General features: G+C 42.7%; 1 protein-coding gene and 1 long non-coding RNA gene across 2 annotated transcripts in view; one reads left to right on the top strand and one right to left on the bottom strand.

Annotated features, from left to right (window-relative positions):
• Nucleotides 1-13,305, top strand: part of LOC133456638 (uncharacterized) — a 219,415-nt gene that overhangs the window by 86,672 nt on the left and 119,438 nt on the right. The gene's annotated exons all lie outside the window — the stretch shown is intronic.
• Nucleotides 1-13,305, bottom strand: part of fam120c (family with sequence similarity 120 member C) — a 100,567-nt gene that overhangs the window by 41,606 nt on the left and 45,656 nt on the right. The gene's annotated exons all lie outside the window — the stretch shown is intronic.

Raw genomic sequence — 13,305 nt, 5'->3', positions numbered from 1 at the left:
CTGGGCCTGGGACAGGTGGGTCGGGTTACCCGGGCCTGGCGGGGCCCGCCGTGCAGCCTGGGGTGCCTTCTGGCGGTGCTGCACCCCCCCGGGGAGGGGGAAACGGTGCGTGATTGTATGTCTGTGTCGGTGAGAATGCGGTATGGAAGGGTCCTGCCATGGAGGATTTGAGCCTCCATTGGCAGGACATCAAAACTTAATAATTTATGAATATTATATTATACAAAGATGGTTATTATTATTATTAGTATTATTATTATTATTATTATGTATAGTATATTATATTATTATTAGTATAGGTATCGGATAGGTGAATGGATGAATGAATGGGATGCCTGGGTCTGTGGCCCTCCGTTGTCGGGCCTACACGGGTGTCGCCTTGTTGGGGGGTTCCCTCTCTCCGGGCCCGTCTCCGGTCCCCCCCGCTGCCTCTGCGGCGGGGCGCCCCTCTGGTCTTGGGGGGCCACTTTCGTGGGGGACGGGTGCGCCTGCCCGCGTCGGCGGCCGGGGCGGCTCTGTCTCTCCGGGCGGGCTGGCCCCTGCCGGGTGGGGGTCGTTGGCCTGAAGGGTGAGGGCCTCCTGGCCGCGTGTCCGGCCCGGACCGGGTGGCCGGGGATCGCCTGGGTCGCGGTCCGCCGCCGCGGGGTCCCTGGCTGCTTCTTCCCGCGCCGTGGGGGCCCCGCCCGCGTGCCCCCTCGGCCGCCGCCGGGGGGGGGGGGGGGGGCCTCGCAGGCGGTGGGTTGCCTCCCTCCTACTTCTCCCCTCTGTGGGGTTGCCGGTGGCCTGGGTTCCGGGCTCTTCCGTGTCGGCCTCTGGTCTCGCGGGTGGCGGGGTTGCTCCCTCCCCTCCCCCACTATAGATACACTTCAGGTGGAGCTTTGTTTGGTTTATTACACACACACACACACACACACACACAGTCACTTAGTCACATGCATATACACACACACACACACACGCATGATCATATACATACACACGCATGATCATATACATACACACACACACACATAGACATACACACTGGCTTGTTCACCTGCATGCTGGCTCTCTAGTTTTTGGGTTTAGGTAGCGGTAGCGATAGCTTAGCTCAGACTGCGATCAGATCTCAAGATTTAGGTCGATTGCTGTTATTGTTTTGGTTGGCTCCGTGCCGGTTTCGTGCTTTGTTTGTGTTTTTTTTTGTTGTTGCAGATTTCCAGTGCTTGACGTGTGTCTCCGTGTGTTCCTGCTTCCTGGATTGGCAGTGGATGTCGTCACCCCCCCCCAAAAAAAAAAAAAACACTGGGTTTGTATGTGTATATTTATTTATGTGTACGCATTTGTGTGCGTATATATATGTATATATATTACATATAGTAATAATGCACATATATACACTTTTGGTTTCTACCGTCATGGTATCAATCAATAATATGTGTGCAGACAAGGAGAGAAAAAAAAAAAAAAAAAACCCCCGCATTTAATCGCAATTTACTTTTGCACTCCAAACAATGCGGAACATTTCTCATTGTTCCCGGTATAAGTTCCCTGTAATACTGATGCACAGAACTCAACAGAGAAACAACCATGGAAACAGAAACGATGGGAAGTCGTTGCTGGTTCGGCGGGCACTTTATGTTTAACTGTTGGCCTGTTTATTTTATGACAAGGATATTTTACCTATTTTGCATGTATTTTGCTATTTTGTGTTTAAGATAGAGAAAGTTTACAAAAAGTCTTGAAAAAGCTTGAATATAGCCAACTTGAATTTAAGTTTGTGCCTTGTGGACAATGCAATCATATTCCTATTATTCATATTGCACTTTATGTTAACAATCAGTTATCAAAATAAATAAAATTTTGTTGTTTAAGCTCATTTATCTGTCAATTCAATGATTCAGTCATATACCAAAATCCATTTAAATTGAAAAATGTTGCTTCTCGTGGCAAATATTGATATGCGATTAATTAATTAAAAAGCCTCTAATTAATTATATATATTTTCTAATTGAGTCCCACCACTAAGATAAGATAAGATAACCCTTTAATAGTCCCACGGAGGGGAAATTTGCAGTTCACAGCAGCAAAGGGGGATAGTGCAAAAAACAAGAGGCATCAATAGAAATAGTAATAACAAATACAGTAATAATAACACACTATAGACAGTAAACTGGTATGTATAATAATAAGAAGAAGAAATACTAGTATATACAAAAATAACAGATGGATATTTACATAATTGCACGTTGCAGAGAGTGATATTGCACATTGCACGCGCACACGCACACGCACACACACACATCCAGCAAAATGGTTTTATTACAAATAAATGAATACATACACATAAATACATACAAGTAAATAAATGTAACATCTTAAAAAAAAACTTACGTAGAGTGATAAACAAATGCCCTGAACAGTCGTTATCAAAACAGTTACAGAAGTATGTGAACCCCAGTATATGAACTTACACCCCTCACTTTCTACCACTAGCCCTAAAAGTGAAGCCACAAACTATAAGGCCCTTGTAATGTTCCCTAGGGATTGGGACACCACTTGCTCCGTCACTGTGTGGTTTACGTTCGGGTACGTAAGCGACTGCGTAGTTACGTTTGCACATACGTCACACCATATCAGGAAGCTGAGAGCTAAAAGCTGTTTTAATTTCAGCTGTAGAGCTGTTAATATGCCACTTTATTAAGTTTGAATATTTTTTCAGGCGTAAAAGTAACCGTTAAGATCCCCAACCTGGGCTCAGTTTATCCAAATAACGCCTGTTAAGAAATTTGCTCCAACGTTTTCAGGATGAGAACAGCCCGCCGGCTCGGGAGCTGATTTATGGAGCCTACGGCGTACGTAAACGTAACGTAAACGTAACGTAAACGTAACGTAAACGTAACGTAAACGTAACGTAGACGCGGCCTAAAACACAAAGACGCAGACTTTCAAAATGAAACAGCAACAATAATAAACCCAAGACCAAGACCATTTGCACTGGAACAAGCAGGTTCAGAGAGAGTTTGTACCAGCAGGCCATCAGGCTTCTGAAATGATGATGTGTCTCTCTCACTAGCCCTGTGCTGTGCTAGTTTCCCCTGTAACAGCCACGGCAGGCATGGTGTGTGTTTTCTGGGGCTGGACGACAGTTCCTAAATGATCACTGAATCAAACACCCACATCCTGCATCACTTGAAGTGCATCTTCTCGTCCATCGTCCTCAGTGGTCCAACGTGTGCGTCATTTACTTGGACTTATTGAAAGGGCTTACGGACCACCTCGTCCCACCAGTTCTTTCATTTATGATGGAACATTTCAAAAGGAAAGCATTTGCTGTTCTGCATCGATGAGCTCTAACGCCAACAATATCCTCTTCCACTCAGACGCTATTGTTCACTGACTGGAAAAGCTAAATCGGGAGGTAAACACAAAACCAATGAGTTTTACGCTCATTCAAAAGTCTTGGGAACAACAAGCAGCAACTGATCTGCCCACATGAAAGGGAGTGAACGAAGACATGAAGACATTTACAAGCAAATAGAAGAATTTTTAAATCAACCTGGAAGCAAACTGGGAGCCACTAGCATGTTTCCAACACTGGGGTGATGTGATGATTGTGTTTTAGTGCCAGCAGTTAAAAGACGAGCTGGAGAATTCTGAACTAACTGTAATCGTAAAAATTACTCTCCATAATAATAATAATAATATCAACACAAAGACATTTCTGTTGCCTTTAACAGATATGCCTTTTGTTTCATTGTGCATTTGTTTGTTTTTTTTGGCATAAACTCAAGAGTTCACAGAGTTCTGATAACCAGCGTCTGCTTTATGCTGCAGCCTGTAATAAATCTTTTCTCTTTAACCTGCTTTAAATCACAAATAATAAGCACCACTGTGATCAAAATTACATCATTGTGTTTAGGAAAGACCAGTGTTGCTCATGCTGACAGAATTCTTTTGGTATATCTTATATAAAAATGTTGTTTGCAGCCTTTTAATTGCTCAATCATGGAGCAGACGGGGAGCCGTATAGAGCTGTGGCCCCTCCCTCTCTGTGATTGACAGCTGCAGCTCATATGCTAAGGTGGTCTCACAGACATTTAGAGGTTTTAACTGATTTACAAAATGTACAGGTCTATTACTCCCTGACTTTTTCTTAATATTTGCAGGTGGTCCAGCTGGTAGTTATGCCGCGTTCCGTTTGTCCTCGGAAGTCGGAATTTCCCAGTTCCTAGTCGGAATTTTCAACTGGAACGCCCCTCGAAGTGGGATTTCCTACTGGGAAAGTGGGAGAAGCTTCACCACCCCCGAGTTACCATTCCAAGATGGCTGCCATTCCCAGTTCCCAGTTCCGATTTCCGAGGTAAATGGAACGCGGCATTATTGCTACATACATCATTATATTTGACCCCCCCCAGACAGACAGATTGGATTTGGAAAGCTAGCAAACACGCACACAGAAATGAATGTGGACAGAGGCGAAAGAACAGAATATATGTCGTTTAAGAAAGTGATGAGGAGTAAATTGAGACGCTCCGACTAAGAGCTGGATCTCCTACAATGTCTAAACAAGGTAGGGAGGGTTTTTACACACATTAATTTGTGAATACAAATTGATTTACTTGTCTGAATATCTGAGAATAAATAACTATCTACCGTTCCTCTCAAAAGCAGAACCAGCGCCTGACATGGAGCAGCTGATGTTCCCTACAACCGCTTGGCTTGAGCTGCTGACATCACTAGAATAAAAGATCTAGAAATATTATAGGGTCATTTTAGAATAACATGAACACAAGGTAAACAATTCGAAAGCAATAATAACTTAATAAATCTCAAGAGATTCAAGAGAAACAGGTTTATTACCTATGAACTGTCAATTATCCATCAAGCTCCACAATTGCCATGTTAACATTAAATCAGATCAGATTTGTCTGGGACATTTCTCTTGCGTGAATCCCCCCATGGAATTCTTGCGTATGCAAAAAAAAAAATTAAATTCAGATGTTCAAAACTGTGCGTACGCCCAAATCCTTTGAACATCACAATCAACGTGGAATCAAGCAAATCCTTGTCTCCTCCCTCAAGTAGATATATTTGAATATGATAATGAGGATAATTATCCATTAAAAACCGCTCATCCTAACAAAGAACAAGTAAAAACTAATTAAAAAACCATCGGCTGTGAGCTGGAGACAGTCCTGTCAGAAGGCTGGAAAAATAATTTATTTGGGGCATTTCTTCCGATTTCAGCTGCATTGCATTATGGGTATTGTTCTTTGCTTTGTGTTGCGTTCAATGAATAGTTGTGGTTTTATTATGATCGTAAGGGTTTGTGAATGTTTATGGGCAGCGTTAATGCATCATTACACTCTCCTTTTCTTGTTTGTAATTTAAGAACCCACACCAGAACTTAAGTTGGTGGACGAAAAACTGCTCCTCGTTCCTTTACTGTCACGTGTTTTATATACTAACGGATTAAGCCCAATGTACACGTTTATTGAGTTTTACACATTGTGGATGTCCGCGATCACCTCTCTCATAAGTATAACAATGTGAACAATGTGTAAGGGATAATGCCCAACGAGGTGTACATTATCATAAATACCGTATTTTCACGACCATACAGCGCACCGTGTGAAAAGGCGCACCCTCAGTTTTGTGTGTAATTTTTGGTTTTAAAACACACATACGGCGCACCGACCCAAAAGGCGCAGTCTATAGACACGGAACTGCACACACGTGCGGCAAAACACACACACACACAAGCACACAAGTGTGCTTATTTAAAAATAGAGCGGGAGCAAAACTTAGTTTGATTGTACTTTATTTCAGTTTTTACATTAATCAAACCCTTCCTCATCCTCTGTTTCTGCATTAAAGAGCTCCACTAATTCAGCTGCGCCAGTCTGAATTTCCAGACCTGTCTCAGCCACTTGATCATCATCCCTTCATCCAGCCAACCCTTTTCATTCGCCCTTATAATGACTCTGGCTGGAAACGTCTTATGCAAAGTTTTTCTTTTAAAAATCACCATAGGCGTTTCTGTCCATCAAGCAGGCAAGCACAACATAAATGACGCTTTGGGAACCAGAAAGTCGGGCTGGAGCAGCGCGCATCACACGCGCTGCAGAACCCACACACACAAGTGTGCTTATTTAAAAATATAGCGGGAGCAAAACTTAGTTTGATTGTATTTTATTTCACTTTACACATTAAGCAAATCCTTCAAACTCTTCATCTTCTGTTTCCACATTAAACAGCTTTGCTAATTCAGCTGCGCCAGTCCCATTGTGCTGCTGAACTGTGCTTCATAAGCGTGTCTCTTTGCCATCTTCAGGGTTGTTAAGACAACAATGTTCTGCGTGAAGCACATACCTGTCCCTTTATACACCCCCCCTTCCACCTCAATCACGTCCGCAAACCACAGGTGCAGAAATAAAGACAAGTTGTTGTCGTGATTATCGAGTTGCAAACGTGAGAAAAAGAGAACAAAGTCCTTCTAACTCGGAGTGTTGCATCACCGGGAGGAGAGACCGGTCCAGATCCCGGTCCATCACCGGAGAAACACTTTCTGGACCTGCAGCACCTGCAGCTGACTGATATCAGACTCTGAAAGTTGCCAAAACATTCAATAAAAACTTTATTCATTCATTGCTGAATCACATCAGTTCGTACCAACCGACTTTTCAGAGACATGTTAGTTTTATATTAAAAAGACACCTTTACAGAACCGGTTCTTTGCAACAAATTTTGTTTTAATGTCCGTCTGTCCAGACACAGTTATGGGATATTTTAGGATCTGGCTTTTATCCCTGGACCAGCAGATCGTTGTAGTCCCTGAAGATTCTCTCCTGATCCTGCACCAGCAGGTTCCTCTAACGGACTCCCGTGATTGACAGGTTCCATCATGGTTGTGATTGACAGGTTCCATCATGGTTGTGATTGACAGTAGGGGTGGGCGGTACACCGGTGTCATAGTCATCCCCGGTGTGACACTGCGCCACGACATGGATTTTGCAATACCATCAATACCGTAATAAATCAATTATAAAATAATAAGCCTAAATAAGGCATTACATTTTCTTCAAACGTTCAGCTGTGGTCTGAATACCTGTCCTTATATACTATAGGCTATATCTTGTTGCAAATAAAAAAATAAAACATTTGTATCAGCTTTGCAGCTGGTAAAAAGGGAGTGGCCATTAAATTAGCGTTACGAGCACTTAAGCTGGGCAATCAATAAAGAAACGACTGGTGAAACATCATAAAAAAAGGATCGGGCTTGTAGCATATTATCTGAAAAGAGATGAGTGGAGTGGAGTGGAGACCGAGGCCGTTGGAGAGGAAAACTCGTTCCAAAAAGAGGAGGCACCTCCGTTATTTGGAACTGGTTCGGTTTTAAATCATCCGACACGGAGCAAACGTCGGTGATATGCAAGGTTTGCCGCCGTGTTGTGACAGCAAGAGGTGGAAACACAAGCAACCCGTTTCATCACTTAAAAAACACGCACGCCCGTGAATATGAAGAGGCAACCCGGGCCAAAACGAGCGCAAGTGGGACCAGCAGCGGTCCCAAGACTACACAGCTTTCACTGCAGGCATCGTTTACTGCTGCTACACCTTACGACAAGAGTAGTAAGAAATGCAGGGCTTAAAGTATTCCGGCACCGTGCCGGATCTCAGAGTTTTTTTTCTCGGCATGCGAGTTTGACTGCTTTAAAAAAAAAAAAAAAAAGTTTGAGAGAAAAAAAAAGTTAACCGAGTTCGTCTACCAATGGAATGAGAGGAAAGCAGCTCTGGCTCTCAACCAAACTAACACTAGCCAATCAGAAGTAGAGCTGGGCGGGTCTTTGACAGCACCAGAGCGCAGAGCGGTGTTTCAACCTGCTGGAATACGAATCACCGACTTCAAGATGGAGAAAAAATTAATGAATGTCGGTTTATAAGAATCTTTTTGCCCAGAAGAAAAAAAGAGTGACAAAAAAATACCCATAACCATGTTCTTCTCTCGAAAAAACACACCTGTACCGCGGCTTTAGAAGAAAAAGACGCTACAGCGCGAGTCGGGATGCAGCGGCTCAGAATAGCAGTGGAATACGTGCGAGGCGGTGCTGATCTCTGCAATTTGAAGCTTTGTATAATAATTGTAAAAAAAAAGGGTTGCTACTATGCGGATATCACTTATCACGGGTTCTTTTTGGAACGTAACCCTCACGAAAAACAACGACAGACAGACACAGACACAGACAGACACTATATATCGCAAAGGACATGGTGCCCATTCAAACCATGGAGAGAGATGGCTTTAGACATGTGGTTCACACTCTGGATTCAAGATACCAGCTGCCTGGTCGGACATTTTTTAGCCAGAAGTGTCTGCCAGAGCTGTACACGGAGTAAAAGTACACATTATTACACTGTTCTTGTGTTACTAAACTGCTAATTTTTGTTTTGTTGTACACTGTTAAGTAAGATCTTTAGGTTTTTTGCCAAATAAATATGTTGAGAATGCATAATACTCTCCCATGTCTCTTTTTGATAAGGATACCTACCATTTACTTATTATAAAAATATTAACCTTATTCACATAAAGGGACAGGACAGGCTACTCCTCCCAAAACGTACCAAAAAATACCGTGATATTATACCGTCACCGTTCAAAAGATGAAAAACACTGTGATATTAATTTTAGGTCATATCGCCCACCCCTAATTGACAGGTTCCATCATGGTTGTGATTGACAGGTTCCATCATGGTTGTGATTGACAGGTTCCATCATGGTTGTGATTGACAGGTTCCATCATGGTTGTGATTGACAGGTTCCATCATGGTTGTGATTGACAGGTTCCATCATGGTTGTGATTGACAGGTTCCATCATGGTTGTGATTGACAGGTTCCATCATGGTTGTGATTGACAGGTTCCATGGTTGTGATTGACAGGTTCCATGGTTGTGATTGACAGGTTCCATCATGGTTGTGATTGACAGGTTCCATCATGGTTGTGATTGACAGGTTCCATCATGGTTGTGATTGACAGGTTCCATCATGGTTATGATTGACAGGTTCCATCATGGTTATGATTGACAGGTTCCATCATGGTTGTGATTGACAGGTTCCATCATGGTTGTGATTGACAGGTTCCATCATGGTTGTGATTGACAGGTTCCATCATGGTTGTGATTGACAGGTTCCATCATGGTTGTGATTGACAGGTTCCATGGTTGTGATTGACAGGTTCCATCATGGTTGTGATTGACAGGTTCCATCATGGTTGTGATTGACAGGTTCCATCATGGTTGTGATTGACAGGTCCCATCATGGTTGTGATTGACAGGTTCATGGTTGTGATTGACAGGTTCATGGTTGTGATTGACAGGTTCATGGTTGTGATTGACAGGTTCCATCATGGTTGTGATTGACAGGTTCATGGTTGTGATTGACAGGTTCCATCATGGTTGTGATTGACAGGTTCCATCATGGTTGTGATTGACAGGTTCCATCATGGTTGTGATTGACAGGTTCCATCATGGTTTTGATTGACAGGTTCATGGTTGTGATTGACAGGTTCATGGTTGTGATTGACAGGTTCCATGGTTGTGATTGACAGGTTCCATCATGGTTGTGATTGACAGGTTCCTTCATGGTTGTGATTGACAGGTTCCATCATGGTTGTGATTGACAGGTTCCATGGTTGTGATTGACAGGTTCCATCATGGTTGTGATTGACAGGTTCTATCATGGTTGTGATTGACAGGTTCCATCATGGTTGTGATTGACAGGTTCCATCATGGTTGTGATTGACAGGTTCCATCATGGTTGTGATTGACAGGTTCCATCATGGTTGTGATTGACAGGTTCCATGGTTGTGATTGACAGGTTCCATCATGGTTGTGATTGACAGGTTCATGGTTGTGATTGACAGGTTCCATCATGGTTGTGATTGACAGGTTCCTTCATGGTTGTGATTGACAGGTTCCTTCATGGTTGTGATTGACAGGTTCCATCATGGTTGTGATTGACAGGTTCCATGGTTGTGATTGACAGGTTCATGGTTGTGATTGACAGGTTCCATGGTTGTGATTGACAGGTTCCATCATGGTTGTGATTGACAGGTTCCATCATGGTTGTGATTGACAGGTTCCATCATGGTTGTGATTGACAGGTTCCATCATGGTTGTGATTGACAGGTTCCATCATGGTTGTGATTGACAGGTTCCATCATGGTTGTGATTGACAGGTTCCATCATGGTTGTGATTGACAGGTTCCATCATGGTTGTGATTGACAGGTTCCATCATGGTTGTGATTGACAGGTTCCATGGTTGTGATTGACAGGTTCCATCATGGTTGTGATTGACAGGTTCCATCATGGTTGTGATTGACAGGTTCCATGGTTGTGATTGACAGGTTCCATGGTTGTGATTGACAGGTTCCATGGTTGTGATTGACAGGTTCCATCATGGTTGTGATTGACAGGTTCATGGTTGTGATTGACAGGTTCCATCATGGTTGTGATTGACAGGTTCATGGTTGTGATTGACAGGTTTCATCATGGTTGTGATTGACAGGTTCCATCATGGTTGTGATTGACAGGTTCCATCATGGTTGTGATTGACAGGTTCCATCATGGTTGTGATTGACAGGTTCCATCATGGTTGTGATTGACAGGTTCCATCATGGTTGTGATTGACAGGTTCCATCATGGTTGTGATTGACAGGTTCCATCATGGTTGTGATTGACAGGTTCCATCATGGTTGTGATTGACAGGTTCCATCATGGTTGTGATTGACAGGTTCCATCATGGTTGTGATTGACAGGTTCCATCATGGTTGTGATTGACAGGTTCCATCATGGTTGTGATTGACAGGTTCATGGTTGTGATTGACAGGTTCCACTCTTGTGTAACTTATCTGGTGATGTGAGGACTGTCGTGTCCTTCATGTGGTCCTGAACTTATTGTTGACGTCATGTTTCCTCATATTCTGGACTTCCCTGCATCATCAGAGTCTCCAACGGACCAAACCTCAGAAATGTACGCCAGCCTTCAAGTGTGCAACTTTCCATGTTCAAATCAGATTGTGATAGGGTTGTCCCGATCAGGATTCTTTAGCTCCCGATCCGATCACTTGAGTTTGAGTTTCTGCCAATCCCGATTTTTCACTTTTCACTTTTTTTGGCTCCCGATACATTTCCGATACTTTTTCCCGATCAGATACATTTTGGCAATGAATAAAAAAAAAAAGAGGAGGTAGTTGAATGACATCCAGTCAAACTCACAAACACAAGAAAATTAAAATACTTTTTGGCTTAACCTTAGTGCAGCATTCTGAATGGCATGAAATGAAGCAGCAGCTTAATGCAACATGAACAGATATAAAACTTCATGTAAACCGTGTTAGTTTGGCTTACTTGGTAGAAAGTGGCGTATGCATGTTTTTTGTGTGCTGCAGTCTTTGTAGATGAGGAAGGAGGAAGGGAAGGGCCCGGTTAACAGCAGCATCTAGTCCAGCAGGACGGGGATGTCCTACTTCAGAACCACAGACGTCAGGGCCACGGGTCTCAAGTCCTTACGGGATGATGGTGGACGTTTTGAAGCTCATCTTCCCTTCAGCTTTTTTTCTTCTCTTCACCTTCTCTTTTTCTTTAAAGCTGATCCTCTTCTCAGCTCTTTTTTCAGTGCCTCCACCTATCCTCACTACCTCTCTCGTATTCCTTTAATTGTGGTAAATTGGGGTACATTTAGCCATTTTCTTCCCATTTTCACCTGATGTGAGTACTTTCTTGAGTTTCAGCAGAGTTTAGCTGTTTCTTCAGAAAAGTTCAGCTTCATTCAGCATCCCACTATTCAACCAATATTCAAAGGAAATGCAGCTTTTTCTTGTTAAATCTGCATTTCATTACCATGGCATCTTATACCACTGTGAGCTACAATGGACATACCTGTGTCCAAAATGTGTTATTTAAAAACAATATTCTAGAATTCCTTTTTTTTCACTTGGATAATATTGGAAAAAAATAACAAATCTTATTTCAGGGTGATGTCACTTCAAGACTGGGCAACTACAAGTCCTTGTAAGCAGGATGTCCTAAAACTTTACAACTTATAAACTTGAAATTCCACTAATCTATTTAATCTGGGTGGTAAGGTCAAGTTCTACTCCACTTTCGTACATTTTTACTACCACCCATTCTAAACGTATCCTTCCTACTTGTGTACGTCATAAACATTTGTATGGTTGTTTAGCAGCACGTCCACCAGAGGGCAGTCATGTTGTCAATTTAAACTGAAACCTTTTCCATAAATTAAAAATATATATATACAATGCAATCAAGGTTATCTTATTATCATATTATTGTTACCTTGTAGACTCAAGAATACATTCATTCCAGATACATACACAAACTACTGAAAACATGGACATTAAGGATCTTTGGTAGAACATTTCGTCTCGCTTTGGTCAACGAAAATAAAGACACATTTTATTCTGTAATCTACCTTTTAGTCTGGTTTTTATTCGTCTACGATATTGCATTATATATTTAATAACCGTTATCGTCACATGACCAGAATTTTCATTGCGTTGCGTCTCGTTTTCCTCAGGTGACTAAGGTTCGTTGACGACGATATTTAGTCTGAATTTTCGTTGAGGAAAGCAACTTTACACATATAGAGAAGGGTCGACTGCAGAGGTGCTTGGAGAACAGTGAACTCATGTTCATGTTCAATGTTTTATCTGCGCTACGTCGTGAGACGTAGTGGACAGTGGTGGTGTATGAGACTGAACCCAAGTCAGTACACAAATGTTGAATTATTTTATTATTTTATTTCATTTTTCCCAAACTGATGACGAAACTAGTTTGGGATGTCCGCTGTAAGGACTGATGCTTGCTTCACTGAACCACACAGACCATGTGAGCCAGAGCAGCTTCTTTTTTTTTCTGTTTTGTTTTCTCATATTTGATTAACGATTGAGTCGCTATGCTCAATAGAGGGTTTGCGCTGACGTCACTTCCCCACTGGACCAGCCTCCTTACTCACACTGAGTGGTAAAAACAGCTGCAACTAGTGGAGAAGATGGGATAACAGCTGATTATCAGCTTAAATTAAAGTCACTTGGGCTGCGTCCCAATTGACCCCCTCGCCCTCGTTTTCTTCACTACCCCTAACTTTTGCGCGTTCCCGTGAGGGTAGTGGTGTCCCAATTCCTCTTTTCACCTAGTGGGAGGGGGCATAACGAGGGCGAGGGGCTGAGGATAGCCCCTTCAAATCGAGGAATTCCACATGCTGACTTCGCGAGCGAGGGGGTATGAAAATTTCCCAGAAT

The sequence above is a fragment of the Cololabis saira genome, chromosome 12, assembly GCF_033807715.1.
Source record: "Cololabis saira isolate AMF1-May2022 chromosome 12, fColSai1.1, whole genome shotgun sequence".
Classification (NCBI taxonomy): Eukaryota; Metazoa; Chordata; class Actinopteri; order Beloniformes; family Belonidae; genus Cololabis; species Cololabis saira.
Note: the sequence above shows the minus strand (reverse complement) of the source record. Positions and strands in the feature narration are given on the sequence as shown.